The sequence below is a fragment of the Balaenoptera musculus genome, chromosome 18, assembly GCF_009873245.2.
Source record: "Balaenoptera musculus isolate JJ_BM4_2016_0621 chromosome 18, mBalMus1.pri.v3, whole genome shotgun sequence".
NCBI lineage: Eukaryota > Metazoa > Chordata > Mammalia > Artiodactyla > Balaenopteridae > Balaenoptera > Balaenoptera musculus.
The window spans coordinates 40170743-40191681 of record NC_045802.1 but is presented as its reverse complement, the minus strand read 5'-3'; the positions used below and the strand labels follow the sequence as shown (position 1 = coordinate 40191681).

Sequence of the window (20939 nt, the reverse complement as noted above, 5' to 3'; positions counted from 1 at the left end):
GGCTCCTTGTTTCCATTGTTTTTATGTGGCAGAAGAGCTTGGAATTTCATTTGTCTAAGCAAGTAGTATGATTTACAAGAAGTTCAATCATTTCAATAGTATATCATTCTGTTGGAAACCTAATAATATGAACGGGGCTGTGTCTGTCACTCTTGATTTTCATTACTGCAAACAGAATTGATAAAGTTATCTGGCCATAGTATGACTCTTTTCAGTAGGGAAAGCCATAACTGGAGAACAACTGCTAACTATGGAAAAATGATGATGACACATTTTTGTCCTTAGAAATTTATTGTATAGATAGGATCTATTATTTATACATTGCATTTGATTAATGTTTATTTATAAGGATTTAAAAAATATTTTTATACTCTGACTAATAGTGCCTCCTTGCCTGGGAATGATACTCACTGTATGTATCAACAGGTTTCATTTTGGCATTGATAACACACCTGTATCCTAAGAGACTTGTAAATGTAGCTGTTTGTTAGAAATAAAGTGGATAGACTTCATGCCAAAACATGAAGATAGAATACTTTGTCTAAACCCAATTTTTGTTCAGATGATCCATGGTAATGGGTAGTTCTTGCATTGATAAGTCAGGAACACGCTTCACTGACCGGAAGTGATTGTAGACTGTGAGCCAGTGTGGCAGCCCGTACATTGTTACAGCACTGATAGTGACATTGGACTGCACTGGCCATGCTTTGCCTAATGAATCCCAGCTTTCTTCCCTTAAATTGAACTGGAAAGTCATAAAATAAAAATGCAAGACAATAAATTATAAACCAGTGTCTAATACTCACTTTTTTCTAATTTATCTAAACAAATTAACAATATTTGTGTATATGAACAGATTGCTTTTTTTCCTGTGGGTGGTATTTTACTTAAGAATCCAGCTTTGTTTATTTGTTTCTTTTTTGCTTTGTTCTGCCTTTTTATTTTAAACAAAAAGCTGTTTTCTAGACTAGGTATATAGGGGAATTGCAATTCTGTTTTGTTTGTTTTAAATTTAAATGTTATTAATATGCCTTAGACGAAAGTGAACAAATGAACATTTGGCTTAGGTACACATCCTACCTTAAGGGAATAATCAAATGTGTTTTCATATTTACTTACTCTGACTTTCCATTCTAATTCCAAACAAGTATCAGTAACATCACCAAATTTATTTTCCCAGCTTCCTATTTTAAGCATTGCTTAAAAAAAAGAGGGAGGTGGCTGGGGGAAGGTGGAAAATCTTCACTCCTGTCTAAACCACTTAAACATCAAAAATAAGCTTCTGGCAAGACATAGAAAGATGCAGGCCGACCCCAGGCATAATACACACCTTTCAGAAGTTTCTTTCTAGAACAGAAATGGCACAATCCACCTTAGGTGAGCTTATGGATATGCCCAGTTCAGATTAGTGGAACACCATAGGAAGAGACCCAGGCTGACTATTCAGGAGAGAAAAATAATTGAACACTTATGGTGCCAGACTCTATTCTAGGGCCCTTCAAGTGCATGCTCATTTATGCAGTACTGTAGCTCTGCAGGATAGGGATTATTATTCCCAATATTTATAAGTGGAAAAAAAAGCAAGGCTCCAAAAAGCATAGTAACTTGTCCAGAGTCTCCCATTGTATGTGGTAGTGCCCGGATTTGGTTATAGCTGTGCCTAATTCCAGGCTTTTCCCACTGCATAGCTCAGGAAAAACTTACTGCCTTAATGATAGGTGGGATTCAGTACAACCTTATCCCTTGGTAGCTTAATCAACAATTCTCACAGTATGCAATTAAAAATTATTTTGTCCAGGTGCATGCCATCTATGAACTATGTATCACTTTTGTTATTTGTTTTATTTTCTTTGTATAAATTTGTTGTATTCAGTAGATGAAAATCATAATTTCATTTATAATAAAAATGACTCATATATTTCAATAAATATTAGCTATAGTCTGGGGATTGACATGAGTAATGCATAGGTCTTAGTTTTTGAACTTTCTTAGTAGGTACCAAAATGTTATTTTCTTATATATTTAAAATTATATTGTTAACTTCAGAACTCAATTTAAAATTCACTTAAATGTGATCTATTATATAAATTTTTCCTGGTTTCTTCTTTCATATTCAGTGAGGATGCCTCAGTTTTATGTATTTGTGAGAATCAACAAAAGAGAGAGTAAGGAAAACCTAATGGGGATATAGATTTTTAAAAAATAGACAGATTAAGTCTTCAATTAATTAAAATACCTCTAAGTCTTCAAGATCTTTTTGTGTTCTTTACCTATATGAATCTAAACCTGAGTCTATTATTTATAAAGTCAAGTCATAATCATTCCAACAGCGGAATTTCTAAATACATTTATTGACTGTTTAACAATAATTCAAGAAATAGTAACCAAAAAAATCTGCACTCTCTACTGAAAATTTATCCTTAATTCATGTGCATCATCTAATCTTACAGAGCTATTTTCTTATTTGCTGCACCTCTCACGCCAGATTTTGTTTTAAAGCATGGGGTAAGGATTCTGGTGGCCTCATATTTTTCAATCAGTCCTAACTCTGCCTATCATGTACAATATGACATTGGACAGATCATTTAACTGTTTGGAATCTCAGTGTTCTATTCTACAAAACGAATGGTCAGAGTATTTTCCAGTTTTGCATAACTAGGATTATATGAAACTAAACATATATTGCCATTATTACTTCTGTAATTTGAGTATATCTCATTTTTGTTTTCTCAAAACCCCTGGCTATTTCATAAAGGAAATAATGATCTTAAAGTTTGCTATAGGTAGTAGTAGTCACTTCACACCAATAATTTCTTTGAAGCCTTCCTATGAGAAGACTGTCATCCAATTATTTTCCTCTTCTATGGAAAACAAAAGAAGATACTTAGAGGAAAGGAAAATTAGTTCAGTAATTAGTACAGAACTATTTAGCCAGTCAGTGATAACAAGGAAGCATATAGAACACAGTTTTGCAAAGATATTTTAAAATAAAATGTTTTTTTTAAAAAGTCTTTTTATGATTTGCTAATACTATGTTTAGAAACAGGACTGAATACTCCTTTAATACATTGTAATCAGTGATTACATGATATCAATCACTGATATCTCCTTGGAGTGGATACACTTCCTAAATTCAAACCATGTTTATGATTCCAGAGATATGGGCAAACATTTTGTCAGTAAGCTGAACTTATTGTTCCATCAAATGATTCTGGTTTTGTTATCAGACTAATAGAAGATCTACATTTGCCTGGCTATTTTCATGTTATTTTCAGTGACATTTATCTTTTTAAGTGCAAATGGTAATGCTTATCATAAAATGATACCAACATATATTCGCCATGATTCATCCATCTCCTTTTTTCCTTCCTATTGTATTAATATTTCCTTCTCATTTATTTTTCTCATGCTTGGTGCTATGTCGCTTATGTCCCTTTGTTGACTTCAACTTCCAAATTCAGAACCTAGAGTCGTCTAGTCAGCTGAAATGCCAGGCCTCATCATGAGTGCTTTCATACACATTATTTTATTTATTACAACAATTATAGGAATTAAGGACTACTATACACAGTTGAATTATTATGTAGGAAGGCAAGGGACTGAACTCAAACACTTTTACTCCAAGACTAGAGTTTCTTCTACTGCAACAGAGCTGCCCCCAGACCCACCGATCTTATTTGTTTCTTTGCTCATTCATTCATTCATTCATTTGTGATCACAGATAGGAATCAAACATTGCAGGTTGTAATGACTGGTGCTGATGAGTATTTGTGACATTAGAGATCAGTGTTAGAGGCATACTGAGTGGCAGTTAACAGTTTGTGTAAAGTAGGCCCTAAGTCAGTCTTCAGCATGGGTTCATCACGTAGTCTATCAAGTCAGTTCATCACATACCCTAAAGAAGCTTCCATGCCTTTGTGAGCTGTTAGACTCTTGGGAATAAAAATGTGAATTTAAGAAAATGTGAATAAGAAAAAGTTCTTGTCTTTGAAGAACTTAACGTTTTAGTAAAAAGGCTATCAATGAAGAGAGAGTTGAGTTCTGTGACAACCGAAATGATTGCCCATCTCCCCTAGATGGCCCCTTTGATATTCTGATGTTCTGTGAGAGATAGGAAGTACTTGGGATGTGCACTTTGCTCAAGTTCACAGGGTAATTCTGAGTCTTAACGTCCTTATCCTTAGCCCCTCTTCTCAGTTATGCTACTTAAACTAGTTAGAAACATAGTATATACAAACTCAGATTTCCTACCCCTAGTTCCCCCAAATATTTTTGTTTATATATAACTCCCTTAATAGATTTAAATCTTCAAGGAAATAAATCTTATTTTTTGTTCTCATTCTGCAATCTATACTTGGGTCAGACTATACTAATGAGTGCTTTTCCCTTGGTAGGGCATTTAAAAATGTTTGATATATAAATAGCAAAAATGGAATGAGCCTTTAGAGTTAATATAAATACATCACAGAAAAGATAATATAAGCACTTTTTCTTTGTATTTTTGAGTGTGCAAATTTTCACCTCATATTTTACTCCATAATAATCAAGTGCATAGTGACTTTCTGGTTTAAGATAAACCAGCAAGAAGGAGAGTATTTTGCTGATACAAAATATTTATAAATACATTCTCTGAGTTCTGTATGAGCTCAGTCCTGTTTATTTCAAACCTTCTATAGGTATTTATTTTTTCACGGGGTCACTCTTTAAGGAAGCATGAGATTCTTGAATACATCAACAGCGTTGAAGAAGATCCATTAATTGTGCATTGAACGGAAAGAGGGAAGGAGTATTCTTCACTTTTCCCTGTCCTTTGAGACCCAACATTAAAATTTAGAGTTTTATTGAATGTTTCATTGGCATTTGAAGCTGTTCTTATATAGGAGGTCAACTATCATGTTTCTCTTTCCCAAGATGTAGAACTGTACAAACAAACAAATGAACAGAAAAAAATATTGTATATGAACAATATTGTTTTTGCAAGGATATTCCCTTTAAATTTTTTAAATTTTATATTGCAGTATAGTTGATTTACAATGTTGTGTTAGTTTCAGGTGTACAGCAAAGTGATTCAGTTATACATATACATATATCTATTCTTTTTCAGATTATTTTCCCATATTGGCTATTACAGAGTATTGAGTAGAGTTCCCTGTGCTATACAGTAGGTCCTTGTTGATTATCTATTTTATATATAGTAGTGTATATGTTAATCCCTTGAATTCTGCCACTTTGGGAATCTCCCTCATACTGAGAGGCAGCAAATTACTTAAATATATATGTTCGTGACCTAATCATTGACATACATTACAATAATGTGTTTCTATTTAGCATATTTTATTCATTATAGAAGAGTCTCCTTGCATGTTCTGCTTGTCACACAGCTACATTTTATTAACTGTGCTGTGTCCTCTACTCAGCATAATTGTCCTTTTTATTCACTTAAAAAGTAGCACATGTTTATTGACGAAGCAGCGACATCTATCCCATTCCTTTTTCTGGCCTATTTTTCAAAGTTGTATATTAATTAGAACATTTAGTATTTAAATGAAATATCAAATTAGAAAGAGGGCAGTTGACATTATAAAGATGATTAACCCTTAATATATTTTAAATGCGATGGAAGTTTGAATGTTCTCAGTCCTCTTCCACAGTTTACTAAGAAAATGAGAATGCAAATATGTCGGGGCCACCCATAAATAAGAATATTTAATCTGTTATGGACACACAGTTATGTTGTGGTCAGTTGTTATGTTTTTATTTTTGGTGTTTAAGTGATTTGTGTTTGGCTATAAAGAAAAGGGTCACAAAATACGGCAATATATACTATCCCCAGTCTTTAAGTCAGGCTTTCTTCTCCTTCCCATCCCTAAGCAAATAGGTAAAGTAAACACCATGCAAATAAATATTATACTAACTTCTTTCTGGAAAAGATAGAGGAAATTTTAACAGAAGGAAATCTGTATGCTAGTATTTCTTAAGGTAAGGTAACTTCTTCTGTGCTTCACTCAAGAAGATGTGTTTCACTGAAATGCTATAAAAGGTAAACCTTACAGTTTATTGTTTCAGCCAGTGACCCAGAAAATCTGAGAGGGTTCTCCACTGCCACTAAGTTATCAAATCCTCATCATTCTGTCTGGATAATCTCAGTAGTTTTCTAACTTGACCCCCTGCCATGAAATTCCAGCTCACTGAGTCACCTTCCACATTCCTACCACATGAAATAGTGTTTTATTCCCCCAGCTTTGTACCCATCTATTTCTCTTATCAGCCACAGCATAATGTGAAGTGCTTAGCCTTGCACCAGTTAGCCCTTAACAAACTTGACAGATTCATTTCCTGCCTCATCCTCTCCCTTCTCTCCTAGTCAGTAAAGCTTTCCTAACTAGCCAGTAGCCATTAGAGACAAATGAGCGTCAGTCCTGCTACCAAGAACTTAGTGTACTCTTCATTTAAGAGACGTGAGTCACCTCTAGAAACATGCCCTTACCTTCAGTTAACCTAGATCCATTCTCCTCCACCTACCCATAGTAGGTCTATAATTTGTGCATACTTGCTTTATTGATTTATGTGGCATGCATGATGTACCTTTAAAGTTATCCACTCCTTCAATAATTATTTATTCAGCATTAATTATGTGTTAATGACCAGTCTTAGCCAAAAGCTACTTTGGATACCTGCTGGCCTTCCCCAATGGCACGAATCTCCTATGTCCGTCAACGTGTCCATACTTTGCATTATTTTCAATATTGTTGCGTTTCTGTTCCCAGCCATACATCATCTCCTTTGACCCCTGTGCCAGCTTCTCTCCCTGCAGAGCGTAGATGATACTGTGCCAAGTCAGCTCTTTACATAAAAAGAATTAGCAGTGGTGCTGTGCCAATGGATCTGGTTACAGGTCTTCCTAGTCTTAAAACATAAATCATTACTATTCTTACAACATAAATCATTACTTGTCTTGTCTGAGTGGACAAGTGGCTATTTGCAGACATGAAATGTCCTTAATAGTCTGACTTTTCTATCATCTGTGTGCAGATTTATTTGGAAGAAAAATTGTTTAGATCTAGAATCTTAAACATCAACAAATAAGAATTATATCATTTTAAGCCTAGAAAGAAATTTACACTTGGAACAAAGAAGTCCAAATCCTCCCTGAGCTGGACTCAAGGTCACACAACAAGTCCAGTGAAATATACAGAAGACAATAAAAGTGAAGGTGTGTGGTAATGTTTTAATTTGCATCTGAAAAACATCCAAGGTTTAGAGAGTTATCAAGGTAATAAATGTTGTTTGCACAAGAGATAAATCAATTATTCCTTTTCCAGTGGATTTTTAAAGGCCTACCTTAGGAAAGACGCAATGCCCATATTTTTACCCTACTCTGCTCATTTGAAAAGAGCAAAGTGTTGCCTGCAGAGATAGGGAGGCTTCTCCTAGGTTTGTGGGTGGGCAATTCAGAACAGAGATGTGACTTTCATAGCAATTTTTATAGCTGAACATGAAGTAACGTTGACCCATTTTATCTCCATAAGTTATGAAAGTGTGCAATTCACACCCAGAAGTGTAGACTGCCAAGGAGAATATGTTTAACACACTGACCCATCCCTGCTTCACTTTGTGCTCTGCAGACCTTAACATTTTCAGTTCCAGAGGCAAGCAACTCTTTTAAATTTAAGGAATAACAGAAAATTGCACTGCAGACAAACTTAGAGGGACAGTTTAAGAAATAATGAGTTAGTTTGTTGTGGGGAGAAAACAATACATGATGTTATTATTACTTTTAATTCAGTGAGTGCAAAAATGGATTTGGGGTTTATTATAAAAGACATGACCAGAATTACATATCCAGCCAACCATATAAACATTTCTAAAATTAATTTAATATATATTTTGACAATAATGACATAGCTAAGTAATTTTCAAAAATGTCATGAATAACAATTTTTTTGTACTGTTACTTTTTATTCTATTAGTAAAATATATGTATTTAATACTATTACCTTAGATATATGTCTAAATTGGCTTAACAAATGATTTCCTCAAATATTAACTGAAATAATATTGTTTACCTTGAGAAAGCATATGTTTTTCTACAGTGAGTACTTAATCTCAGCATTTCAAGTCAGTTTCATTTGACAAAATTATATTTGATATCTAACATATGTTACTGTAGTACTCAGGTAATAAAAACTAGCAAGACAAATTTCTCTGTCCTCAGTGATTCAAAATCTCTTTCTAATTCCTAGCTTTACATAGCAGCAGGTTTTGAGAAGGTTGCAAGTGTGTCGGTTAATATATTGTTTTCTCCTCAGAAGTTACCATGTAAACTAAAAAACTCAAACTTGTGTGTGTGTGTGTGTGTGTGTGTGTGTGTATGAAGAGACTGAAGTGTATTTTTACTATAAGTTGCACATCAGATTTATTTTGAGCAACCTGACTCCACATCAGGGCAGATTGGGCATAGATCGCTTTCATGGCTGACATAAACTTGAGCCCTTTAAACTGAATACATGATAAATTCCTTCTCTAAGACTTCTAAGATATAAGCTACCTTTCAGTTGTTCATTCATTTATGAAGGTTTAGGTTTGGTTCTCTGAATTGGGGGAAAAATCGCAATTCATGATACCAAGAAATGAGCATAGACTTCTTGCCATGCAACATTGAATTTGTGAATCTAACCTGAATATGTAATGTGAGTTTCCTAAATTTGTTGGCAAGTTCCTCTTTTATGAAATCACTGAAGCTCAAGCCTCTATTAGATACACTTGTTGACACTTTGGTGCCTTAAAAATGTACCTGTTCGCTGAAGAAAATGATAAAACAGACAGAACATTTGTAGAGTTTAAAAGTATTTGGAGCAAAAAAAAAAAAAAAAAAAGTATTTGGAGCCTCCTAGTTACATTGCACAACTTTCATTAGGAACTCTCAAGACGTTATCATGACGAATGTTATTTATAATTACACAGCTTGTCAGCAGGCAGTTCATAAGCAGGATCTAAAATTTTAAATAGGCTCTGATCACTTATTGTGGCAAAATACTTGCTCATAAAATTGTTGGTTGTTATTGGATGTTATTTTTTGTCATTTTACTAGTGACAGTGTATCATATTACAGCGTTCCGCTGAAATAAGGTAAAAAAGAATTAACCAGTTACAGATCGCTGTTACAGTAAGAGACGATACTGGTAATATAACATATTTACATGCTGATTTATAATGACTGTGCTAGTAAAATATAAGGCTGTCATTTGAGTTTATTTTCTGGAAAGACTGTAGACCCCAAACTGTAGCTGTTTTCCCATTTGATCTTCTCCTAATAGCAACATGCTGGATTGGGACAGAAGGCATAGAGCTAGGAAAAATACCTTGATGTTCTCTAGTCTCCACTTAATAGGGATAAATACTAGTTTAAGTAATGGTATGGGAAGCCTTGAAAGGAAAAACAAAGAAAAGGCAACCAAGGGTATAAGATAAATGAAGGTGTGAATGCCTTAATGACTTGGAAAGCTAGTCCCAGTTCTCCACGGTAACAGTTTCTACCCTCATAATGCAGATCCCATCTATTCCCTAGCATGAGACAGTGGGACACTGTAAAAAATGTCCTGGGCTATGAAGCAATGTTGCGGGTGGGATGGTTTTGCTTAGACTTTTAGACAACTACTAAGTGTCCCATTTCTTTCTGGTTGATCTTTCCCCTAGGAATTCTTATTTATTCAGGAGATCTACCAGAGGATGTGATCTAATTATAAGGTTACAGGGTGACTTCTAATTTTGGGTCAGAGTGAATAAAAAGATGAGAGCCAGAAAACAGACCCATGGCCCTAATTGATCCCTCATATCAGAACTAACTCAGATTTAGTTTGCCATGCTTGCCACTTGTCCACAGAATTTAAGTGGAGAGGCAATTATATTATATCACTGGGGAAATGTATTCTCTTGCGTATTCGTATTTCGAAACAAACATAAATATGTGCCTTTTAGACATTGATTGAATATTAACATTTTTTTTTCCCAGTGGAAAATGATCTAAACAAACATACTGAGATGTAGTCTTGTGCCTTGAAGTTATCTCTCTGTCTCTTTTCTGATTCTCTCTCTCTGTATGAAAAATCTGTGATTCTGAAAAGATTTTATGTGTGTGTGGGGGAGGGCAACGTTTTCTTCCAGGAAAGACAATATTAAGGAGACGTCATTTTAATTAAATAGACATGTATGTCTGTATATAATTCTAATGAAAGCTTTATCAAATAATTTTTAATCGAGGTAAAGATTGCTATGAAAAGAACTTTCATGACTAAAGTCATCAACTACTTTTTTGAATCTGCATGAAACTGTAAGATTAGCTTCTAGGAAGCAAAAGCAGATCAATATGGCTCTGCTTATCTGATATTACGTTTAGTCCCTCTAACTAGTGAAGGGAATTGGAATCTCTTTACCAACTAAATTTGGTCCACCTGAGAGCACACATAAACATCAAGTTTTTAAGCCTCTTTTTGGACCCTGTTTCATATCCAAAGAGGATGATGTTTAAATGAATTTAGAATTTAGAATTTATGTTTAAATCTTAAAGCCATTTGGTAAAAATTATATCTTTGAAAGTCTTAGAAAATTAAACATTTTTTTTGAGATTTGTTATAGTTTCATATATTCGCCCTTAAACCCTGACTCAGAACTTGATTTTTACATATGGCAGAACATATTTCTTCATTTATTTTTAGAAATTACTTTTCATGAATCAATTCCTATATGCATCCAATATTAAGAAAAAGGTTACATTTCTTCAAAGATCTTTCACATTGGACTTAATTATTTTAAAACAGAGTTTGGGACAGGGGAGCAAGCTGGATGTTGGGGAATACAGGATGGTAAAAGGGCCCCAAGATGGTACTTTAAAATACATTATAAAGATCAAAATTAGCTGCTAAAATTTGAAATGGATAAGTTCTTAATCCAGTGATTTTATTTAAAAATAAGTAGAGTTTACTTTTTGCATGATTTTCTGTTACTATAATGATTTTACAAATGTATGTTTTAAGAGTGTGAAGAAGAAATATGATAAGGAATTGTTTGCAGAACATAATGTTTGCACACATAATTTAAGGGAAAATTGTACATCATAATCTGTTTTGGAATAATTGAAGGCATGATAAAATATGGCTAATTTAATACAGAATATTTATATTGGTTGTTACTAATTTCATTTCTTGAAAATGTGATCTGAATGAATATGTAGGCTTTACTCTCTGAGAGGCTGCATCTTTACATATTTATGAAGAATAGCTTCTTTTTTCCAAGGGACTTGTATGATTACATGTTTGTGAAAATAGATGTTGGTTAACAGGATTTTGAAACAAGTATTCATGATATCCAGTAGTATAAATAACTGTATCATATAAAATGTAATGTCTGCCCTCAGATTACAAGGAACTTTTAAAATTTTTTCTTATTGACTTGTGAATATTAAATCACAACGCTTGAATCAAAGGCATAAACATTATTATTTTAATTCTTGAAAAAAGAAGCTTAACAGAAAACTATGTAAACTTCTCACAGTCAAAAATAAAAACCTTTAAGTCTTTAAAGTCACCACATAATACCATTAACTATTACTGAAAAGTCCAGTGAAGTGGTTGTGGTGGGAATTATAAGGAAAAAAACTTGATAAAATCATAAATACCACATTGACTATCTTTGAACCTTGGTAACAGTCACTGTGAAATCTATATTAATCCAATAAATGAAAAAACTAAAATCAGTTCACTGAAGGGAAAATCATTATCCAAATAGACTAATTCTATTTCCAGTGAGTAGGAAATATAATTTATATGAGTGTAAAGGTAGTCACACATCTCAGAGTTTCATAAATATAGATGATATATCTCCCAATCCTTTTAGTCTAGAAGAATTCATTGTGTTGGCAAGCACAATTATTTAAAGGAAATATATCTTAACTTTGAGTGGTCATAGGCAAAAATCAAGACAACTATAAATTAATGAAATCCTATAATAGAAGGCTCTTTGAAAATACATTTGCAATAATCATCCTCTCCTGAGATACTTAATCCAAGGAATTTGACTGGCATCTAGATAATAGGAGGCTGACTTTTAAAAACTGTGCAATATCAACTTGGGGGAAAGAACCCTGTTTATATCAATTGAATTCATTCAGTTATTTATTCATCAAATAATTGGTGCAACTATGCATCAGGCACATAGTAGGCTCTGGAGACAGAGGTGAAAATGAAACAGAAGGTTGCCTTTGAGAAGCTCCCAGTCAAAATTACAAAAAAAATAATTACAGTAAAGGTGGTTTTGTCAGTAAACCTAACTGGGAAGCTCAAAGGAAGAAATAGTGAACTCTCTGTAATTTTATGGGAAATTCACACTGAAAATAACTTTTGAGATATATTTGGGGGATGAATAGAAATCAATCAAAAGGTGAGGACTTTTGTTGCTTAATTGGTTGGCTGGAGAAGAAAGTCTTGTAACTGGCAATAGTGTATAGTCGGCAGGAGGGGTGGGGGGAGTAAGAAGCAATGCTTTGTGTCTGAGGAGTTTTTGTTTGTTTATTTGTCTGTTTTTTAAACAAGTACATCCATGAAAACCATTTCTCCAAAGTAGTACATAATCCTTAGAGTGCAAAATGTAAATGGTTATTTCAATACTGAGTATTAATTACAGACTTGCTTTTTGTGTCTCAGGGACCATTAAATTGACAAGTTATGATTTTGTGGGGGAGAAAGTAAAACACTTAAGAATTAATACAAATGCAGGTAAACTATCTTGCCATTACTACTTGAGTTGAAGAACAGAGAAACTGTGACATCATGTAGCAAATCTGATGTTTAGTGGGATAGCTGAATAACTTGGCCTGTTTGACAGATCTGTCTCTCTGGTGTTTTATTCCCAATAAATTAATGTTAATAATGTTGCCATGAACACCTGCACAATGGTGTTGGGGACCACTCAATTTTGTCATTAATTCAGAATGAAGTAACTCTCCATTTCTGTCAATCACTACTGGCATATTTCTATGACACCATAATTTTTGGAACCCACTTGCTAAGTAGAGACTACAGTATAATTAATCTATAGCAGGTTAATCTGATTGAAAAATAATTACAAATAATTTTACTACTACTAGTAAGGTTATGCTGTGTAAGTACAATGAAATAAAACATTATGTTTTAAAGTTATATTTAGTAAGCCCGGTCTTTATTCTTTGGTGGTATAAAACATTCATTCAACTCAAACTTAATTCATCATTTCACCCCCAAAAAACTAAGGCATATTCATTATATGTTAGGGACTTCATGGAGTAGAGTGGAAATGCAAAGGAGTTAAAGATATAATGTCTGACTTTCAAAAAATAAACCAAAAAAACAACCTTTAGTAATGGAGAGGAGGATACATTTCACAAGATTTTCTATTGAGATAGAAGATTTAATGTCAGTTTCATAAAATAGTAGTAAGTTATAATGTTGGGAAATAAATATATTAGAAAAATGCATAGTATTATTTCTTGAACAGTGCAGATGCAGTGCTGTTTTGGACTAATGATAATATGCAACATTGTTGCAAAAACATATAATTTATACATGTATAAGAGAAGAATCTTATGGGCCATTAAACTGATTTATTACCAACATTTTTGAGTCTAGTTAAAAGATACCTTTTCTTCTCTTTCTTTATCAGACATGTTTCTTAGAACAAAATAGAAAATACAGTTGTAACATTAACATTTCCTTTGCTACATTAAACAATTTAAGTGCCTGTCCACCAAAGACTTTCACATGCCATGCTTTCTCTCAAGATTGACATATTATTCCCCATAGTTCTCAACTTGATTTTGTTTTCTATTAAACCCTACCAGACAGGTTATATTTGAAACCACTGTTAGAATTAAAATGTAACTGAACCCATTTAACTCTATTATGATATGTCTGACTGCCTTCTCTTAATTTTACTTTTTAGAATCCTCTAAAATTCCATAACCATTTTACTACAAGCTATACATTTAAATTAAAAGAAGAATAAGAAGGCAAAAGCTCTGAAAAGCTGTTGATCATATCATCTTAAATCTGTTTATTTCCATCACATCATCAACACCTGATTCGGGTAACATGAAACACCCTGTTATTAATTTGTTGGACTGGGATAGGTGAAAAGGAGCATTCCTGTGCTGAGTCAGTGGTTGGATTAGTGGTTTTGAAGCACTTTTTTGGGGGGAGGATGAAACAGGGTGGAGATAGGCGTGAGGAAATAATGCATAGTGGATTCCATTTATATTTATTGTTTTTTTTTTTACCTTTTCTGATAGCCCAATGTAAATAGCTTTGTGTTTTCTTACCCTAAAATATGTCTCAACTCTTTCTTTGCACTATCAACAGATGTATGCAGTTAACATTAGATTTATGAAATTTTTGAAGTACTATGCTTAACTAGTAAACAAAGTAAATATACTAATATGCTTAAACCAGAGGTGAATATGCATAATGTCTGTAGTTTGAATGCACAGAGAACTCTCCATTTATATGTTAATTGTTTCTATAAGTTTCATGTTGTCAAAATTACCATTTATACTTTGATCAGAAGTATTTTTACCTGAATATAGTGATTTAGATTTCTGTGAAATCCAAGTCCTGTAAAAAATAAACATATTTAAGGAAAAAAAAAAAAAAAACAGGCAGGTATATTTAATAATGGTCACTAATCACCTATAAATGATTAATATTAATAATCAGTTAACACATTTTGGTAGAAATATTATATCCTTGAAATGTTGTTATTGTTCCTCCGTTAGAAGATAATCTTGATAAGGAAATTTCATTTTAATTATTTTCATTTGGAAACATTTTACAGTGTTTGTAGTGATTGTAAAAAAGTGTTGCATACAGGGAAAATGAGAATTTGGAAACTTAGAGTGATTGTTAAAAAATCCCAGAAAGTGAAAAGACTGATATTAGGTCATAAATGAAACACTGGCACAAACAAGATATATATATTAATATCTGCATAGTGAAAACCATTGTAACACTGTATTTTTTAAAAGTTTTGCTGATATCTGGATGCCAAGTGATCAGTCTGTTTCCTCTTGAATTTGTGCTGGAATAACTAGGTAGCATTCATAGTTGTTGGAAAACAACTAAAACCAATTAGCAAATTGACTTTGATGTGTGCCATCCTTTTTTTTCTGAATTTTTGAATTTTATTTTATTTATTTTTTTATACAGCAGGTTCTTATTAGTCATCCATTTTATACGAATCAGTGTATATATGTCAATCCTAATCTCCCAATTCACCACACCACCACCCCCAACCCCGGCGCTTTCCCCCCTTGGTGTCCATACGTTTGTTCTCTACACCTGTGTCTCAACTTCTGCCCTGCAAACTGGTTCATCTGTACCATTTTTCTAGGTTCCACATATATGCGTTAATATACCATATTTGTTTTTCTCTTTCTGACTTACTTCATTCTGTATGACAGTCTCTAGATCCATCCACATCTCTACAAATGACCCGATTTTGTTCCTTTTTATGGCTGAGTAATATTACATTGTATATATGTACCACATCTTCTTTATCCATTCATCTGTCAATGGGCATTTAGGTTGCTTCCATGACCTGGCTATTGTAAATAGTGCTGCAGTGAACATTGGGGGTGCATGTGTCTTTTTGTATTATGGTTTTCTCTGGGTATATGCCCAGTAGTGGGATTGCTGGGTCATATGGTAATTCTATTTTTAGTTTTTTAAGGAACGTCCATACTGTTCTCCATAGTGGCTGTATCAATTTACATTCCCACCAGCAGTGAAAGAGGGTGCCCTTTTCTCCACACCCTCTCCAGCATTTGTTGTTTGTAGATTTTCTGATGATGCCCATTCTAACTGGTGTGTGGTGATACCTCATTGTAGTTTTGATTTGCATTTCTCTAATAATGAGTGATGCTGAGTAGCTTTTCATGTGCTTCTTGGCCATCTGTATGTCTTCTTTGGAGAAATGTCTATTTAGGTCTTCTGCCCATTTTTGGATTGGGTTGTTTGTTTTTTTAATATTGAGCTGCATGAGCTGTTTATATATTTTGGAGATCAATCCTTTGTCTGTTGATTCATTTGTAAATATTTTCTCCCATTCTGAGCGTTGTCTTTTCATCTTGTTTATGGTTTCCTTTGCTGTGCAGAAGCTTTTAAGTTTCATTAGGTCTCATTTGTTTATTTTTGTTTTTATTTCCATTACTTTAGGAGGTGGATCAAAAAAGATCTTGCTATGATTTATGTCAAAGTGTGTTCTTCCTATGTTTTCCTCTAAGAGTTTTATAGTGTCCAGTCTTACATTTAGGTCTCTAATCCATTTTGAGTTTATTTTTGTGTATGGTGTTAGGGAGTGTTCTAATTTCATTCATTTACATGTAGCTGTCCAGTTTTCCCAGCACCACTTATTGAAGAGACTGTCTTTTCTCCATTGTATATCCTTGCCTCCTTTGTCATAGAGTAGTTGACCATAGGTGAGTGGGTTTATCTCTAGGCTTTCTATCCTGTTCCACTGATATATATCTCTGTTTTTGTGCCAGTACTATATTGTCTTGATTACTGTAGCTTTGTAGTATAGTCTGAAGTCAGGGAGTCTGATTCCTCCAGCTCCGTTTTCTTCTCTCAATACTGCTTTGGCTATTCGGAGTCTTTTGTGTCTCCATACAAATTTTAAGATTTTTTGTTCTAGTTCTGTAAAAAATGGTATTGGTAATTTGATAGGGATTGCATTGAATCTGTAGATTGCTTTGGGTAGTATAGTTATTTTCACAATATTGATTCTTCCAATCCAAGAATATGGTATATCTCTCCATTTGTGTGCATCATTTTTAATTTCTTTCATCAATGTCTTATAGTTTTCTGCATACAGGTCTTTTGTCTCCCTAGGTAGGTTTATTCCTAGGTATTTTATTCTTTTTGTTACAATGGTAAATGAGAACGTTTCCTTAATATTTCTTTCATATTTTCCATCATTAGTGTATAGGAATGCAAGAGATTTCTGTGCATTAATTTTGTATCCTGCAACTTTACCAAATTCATTGATTAGCTCTAGTAGTTTTCTGGTGACATCTATAGGTTTCTCTATGTATAGTATCATGTCATCTGCAAACAGTGACAGTTTTACTTCTTCTTTTCCAATTTGTACACCTTTTATTTCTTTTTCTTCTCTGATTGCCATGGCTAGGACTTCCAAACTATGTTGAATAATAGTGGTGAGAGTGGACATCCTTGTCTTATTCCTGATCTTAGAGGAAGTGCTTTCAGTTTCTCACCATTGAGAATGATGTTTGCTGTGGGTTTGTCATATACGGCCTTTATTATATTGAGGTAGGTTCCCTCTATGCCCACTTTCTGGAGAGATTTTATCATAAATGGGTGTTGAATTTTGTCAAAAGCTTTTTCTGCATCTATTGAGATGATCATATGGTTTTTATTCTTCAATTTGTTAATATGGTGTATCACATTGATTGATTTGCGTGTATTGAAGAATCCTTGCATCCCTGGGATAAATCTCACTTGATCATGTTGTATGATCCTTTTAATGTGTTGTTGGATTCTGTTTACTAGTATTTTGTTGAGGATCTTTGCATTTATATTCATCAGTGATATTGGTTTGTAATTTTCTTTTTTTTGTATTATATTTGTCTGGTTTTGGTATCATGGTGATGGTGGCCTCATAGAATGAGTTTGGGAGAGTTCCTTACTCTGCAATTTTTTGGAAGAGTTTGAGAAGGATGAGTGTTAGCTCTTCTCTAAATGTTTGATAGAATTCACCTGTGAAGCCATCTGGTCCTGGACTTCTGTTTGTTGGAAGATTTTTAATCACAGTTTCAATTTCATTACTTGTGATTGGTCTGTTCATATTTTCTATTTCTTCCTGGTTCAGTCTTGGAAGGTTATACTTTTCTATGAATTTTTCCATTTCTTCCAGGTTGTCCATTTTATTGGCAAAGAGTAACTTGTAATAGTCTCTTAGGATGCTTTGTATTTCTGCGGTGTCTCTGGTAACTTCTCCTTTTTCATTTCTAATTTTATTGATTTGAGTCCTCTCCCTCTTTTTCTTGATGAGTCTGGCTAATAGTTTATCAATTTTGTTTATCTTTTCAAAGAACCAGCCTTTAGTTTTATTGATCTTTGCTATTGTTTTCTATTTCATTTATTTCTGATCTGATCTTTATGATTTCTTTCCTTCTGCTATCTTTGGGTTTCGTTTGTTCTTCTTCCTCTAGTTCCTTTAGGTGTAAGGTTAGATTCTTTGTTTGAGATTTTTCTTGCTTCTTGAGGTAGGCTTGTATAGCTATGAACTTCCCAGTTAGAACTGCTTTTGCTGCATCACATAGGTTTTGGGTCATCATGTTTTCATTGTCATTTGTCTCTAGGTATTTTTTGATTTCCTCTTTGATTCCTTCAGGTATCTCTTGGTTATTTAGTAACGTATTGTTTAGTCTCCATGTGTTTTTGTTTTTACATTTTTTTCCATGTAATTGATTTCTAATCTCATAGCATTGTGGTCAGAAAAGATGCTTGATATGATTTCAATTTTCTTAAGTTTACTGAGGCTTGATTTGTGACCCAAGATGTGATATATCCTGGAGAATGTTCCGTGCGCACTTGAGAAGAAAGTGTAATCTGCTGTTTCGGGATGGCATGTCCTATAAATATCAATTAAATCTATCTGGTCTGTTGTGTCATTTGAAGCTTGTGTTTCCTTATAAATTTTCTGTTTGGATGATCTGTCCATTCGTGTAAGTGAGGTGTTAAAGTCCCCCACTATTATTGTGTTGCTGTCGATTTCCTCTTTTATAGCTGTTAGCAATTGCCTTATGTATTGAGGTGCTCCTATGTTGGGAGCATATATATTTAAAATTGTTATATCTTCTTGGATTGATCCCTTGATCATTATGTAGTGTCCTTCCTTGTCTCTGGTAACATTCTTTATTTTAAAGTCTATTTTATCTGGCATTTGTATTGCTACTCCAGCTTTCTTTTGATTTCCATTTGCATGGAATATCTTTTTCCATCCCCTCACTTTCAGTCTGTATATGTCCCTAAGTCTGAAGTGGGTCTCTTGTAGACAGCATATATATGGGTCTTGTTTTTGTATCCATTCAGCAAGCCTGTGTCTTTTGGTTGGAGCATTTAATCCATTCACGTTTAAGGTAATTATCGGTATGTATGTTCCTTTTACCATATTCTTAATTGTTTTGGGGTTTTTTTTGTAGGTCTTTTTTTTCTCTTGTGTTTCCCACTTAGAGAAGTTCCTTTAGCATTTGTTGTAGAGCTGCTTTGGTGGTGCTGAATTCTCTTAGGTTTTGCTTGTCTGTAAAGCTTTTGATTTCTCCATTGAATCTGAATGAGATCTTTGCTGGGTAGAGTAATCTTAGTTGTAGGCTCTTCCCTTTCATCACTTTTAATATGTCATCACACTCCCTTCTGGCTTGTAGAGTTTCTGCTGAGAAATCAGGTGTTAACTTTCTGGGAGTTCCATTGTATGTTATTTGTCATTTTTACCTTGCTGCTTTCAATAATTTTTCTTTGTCTTTAATTTTTGCCAATTTGATTACTATGTGTCTCAGCATGTTTCTCCTTGGGTTTATCCTGTATGGGACTCTCTGTGCTTCCTGGGCTTGGGTGGCTATTTCCTTTCCCATGTTATGGAAGTTTTCGACTATAATCTCTTCAAATATTTTCTTGGTTCCTTTCTCTCTTCTCCTTCTGGGACCCCTATAATGCTAATGTTGTTGCACTTAATGTTGTCCCAGAGGTCTCTTAGGTTTTCTTCATTTCTTTTCATTCTTTTTTCTTTATTCTGTTCTGCAGCAGTGAATTCCACCATTCTGTCTTCCAGGTCACTTATCCGTTCTTCTGCCTCAGTTATTCTGCTATTGATTCCTTCTAGTGTAGTTTTCATTTCAGTTATTGTATTGTTCATCTCTGTTTGTTTATTCTTTAATTCTTCTAGGTCTTTGTTAATCATTTCTTGCATCTTCTCTATCTTTGTCTCCATTCTTTTTCTGAGGTCCTGGATCATCTTCACTATCATTATTCTGAATTCTTTTTCTGGAAGGTTGCTTATCTCCACTTCATTTAGTTGTTTTTCTAGGATTGTATCTTGTTCCTTCATCTGGTACATAGCCCTCTGCCTTTTCATCTTGTCTATCTTTCTGTGAATGTGTTTTTTTTTTTTTCCCCCCACAGGCTGCAGCATTGTAGTTCTTCTTGCTTCTGCTGTCTGTCCTCTGGTGGATGAGGCTATCTAAGAGGCTTGAGCAAGTGTCCTGATGGGAGCAACTGGTGTTGGTTAGAGCTGGCTCTAGCTCTGTTGGGCACAGTTCAGTAAAACTTTAATCTGCTTGACTACTGATGGGTGGGGCTGGGTTCCCTCCCTGTTGGTTGTTTGGCCTGAGGTGACCCAACACTGGAGCCTACCTGGGTTCTTTGTTGGGGCTAATGGCGGACTCTGTGGGGGCTCATGCCAAGGAATACTCCCCAGAAGTTCTGCTGACAGTTTCCTTGTCCTCACGGTGAGACAGAGTCCTTCCCTCCACCCACAACCTCTGCAGGAGACCCTTCAACACTAGCAGGTAGGTCTGGTTCAGTCTCCCCTGGAGTCACTACTCTTTCCCCTGGTTCCTGATATGCACACTACTTTTTGTGTGCCCTCCAAGAGTTTAGTCTCTGTCTCCCCCAGTCCTGTTGAAGTCCTGCAATCAAATCCTGCTAGCCTTCAAAGTCTGGTTCTCTAGGAATTCCTCCTCCCATTGCTGGACCCCCAGGTTGGGAAGCCTGACGTGGGGCTCAGAACCTTCACCTCATTAGGTGGACTTCTGTGGTATAAGTGTTCTCCAGTTTGTGAGTCACCCACCCAGCAGTTATGGGATTTGGTTTTATTGTGATTGTGCACCTCCTACC

At 34.4% G+C, this 20939-nt stretch overlaps 1 protein-coding gene across 2 annotated transcripts in view; it reads left to right on the top strand.

Annotated features, from left to right (window-relative positions):
• The window catches only part of PCDH9 (protocadherin 9), a 978600-nt gene that overhangs the window by 871000 nt on the left and 86661 nt on the right, over positions 1-20939 (top strand). The gene's annotated exons all lie outside the window — the stretch shown is intronic.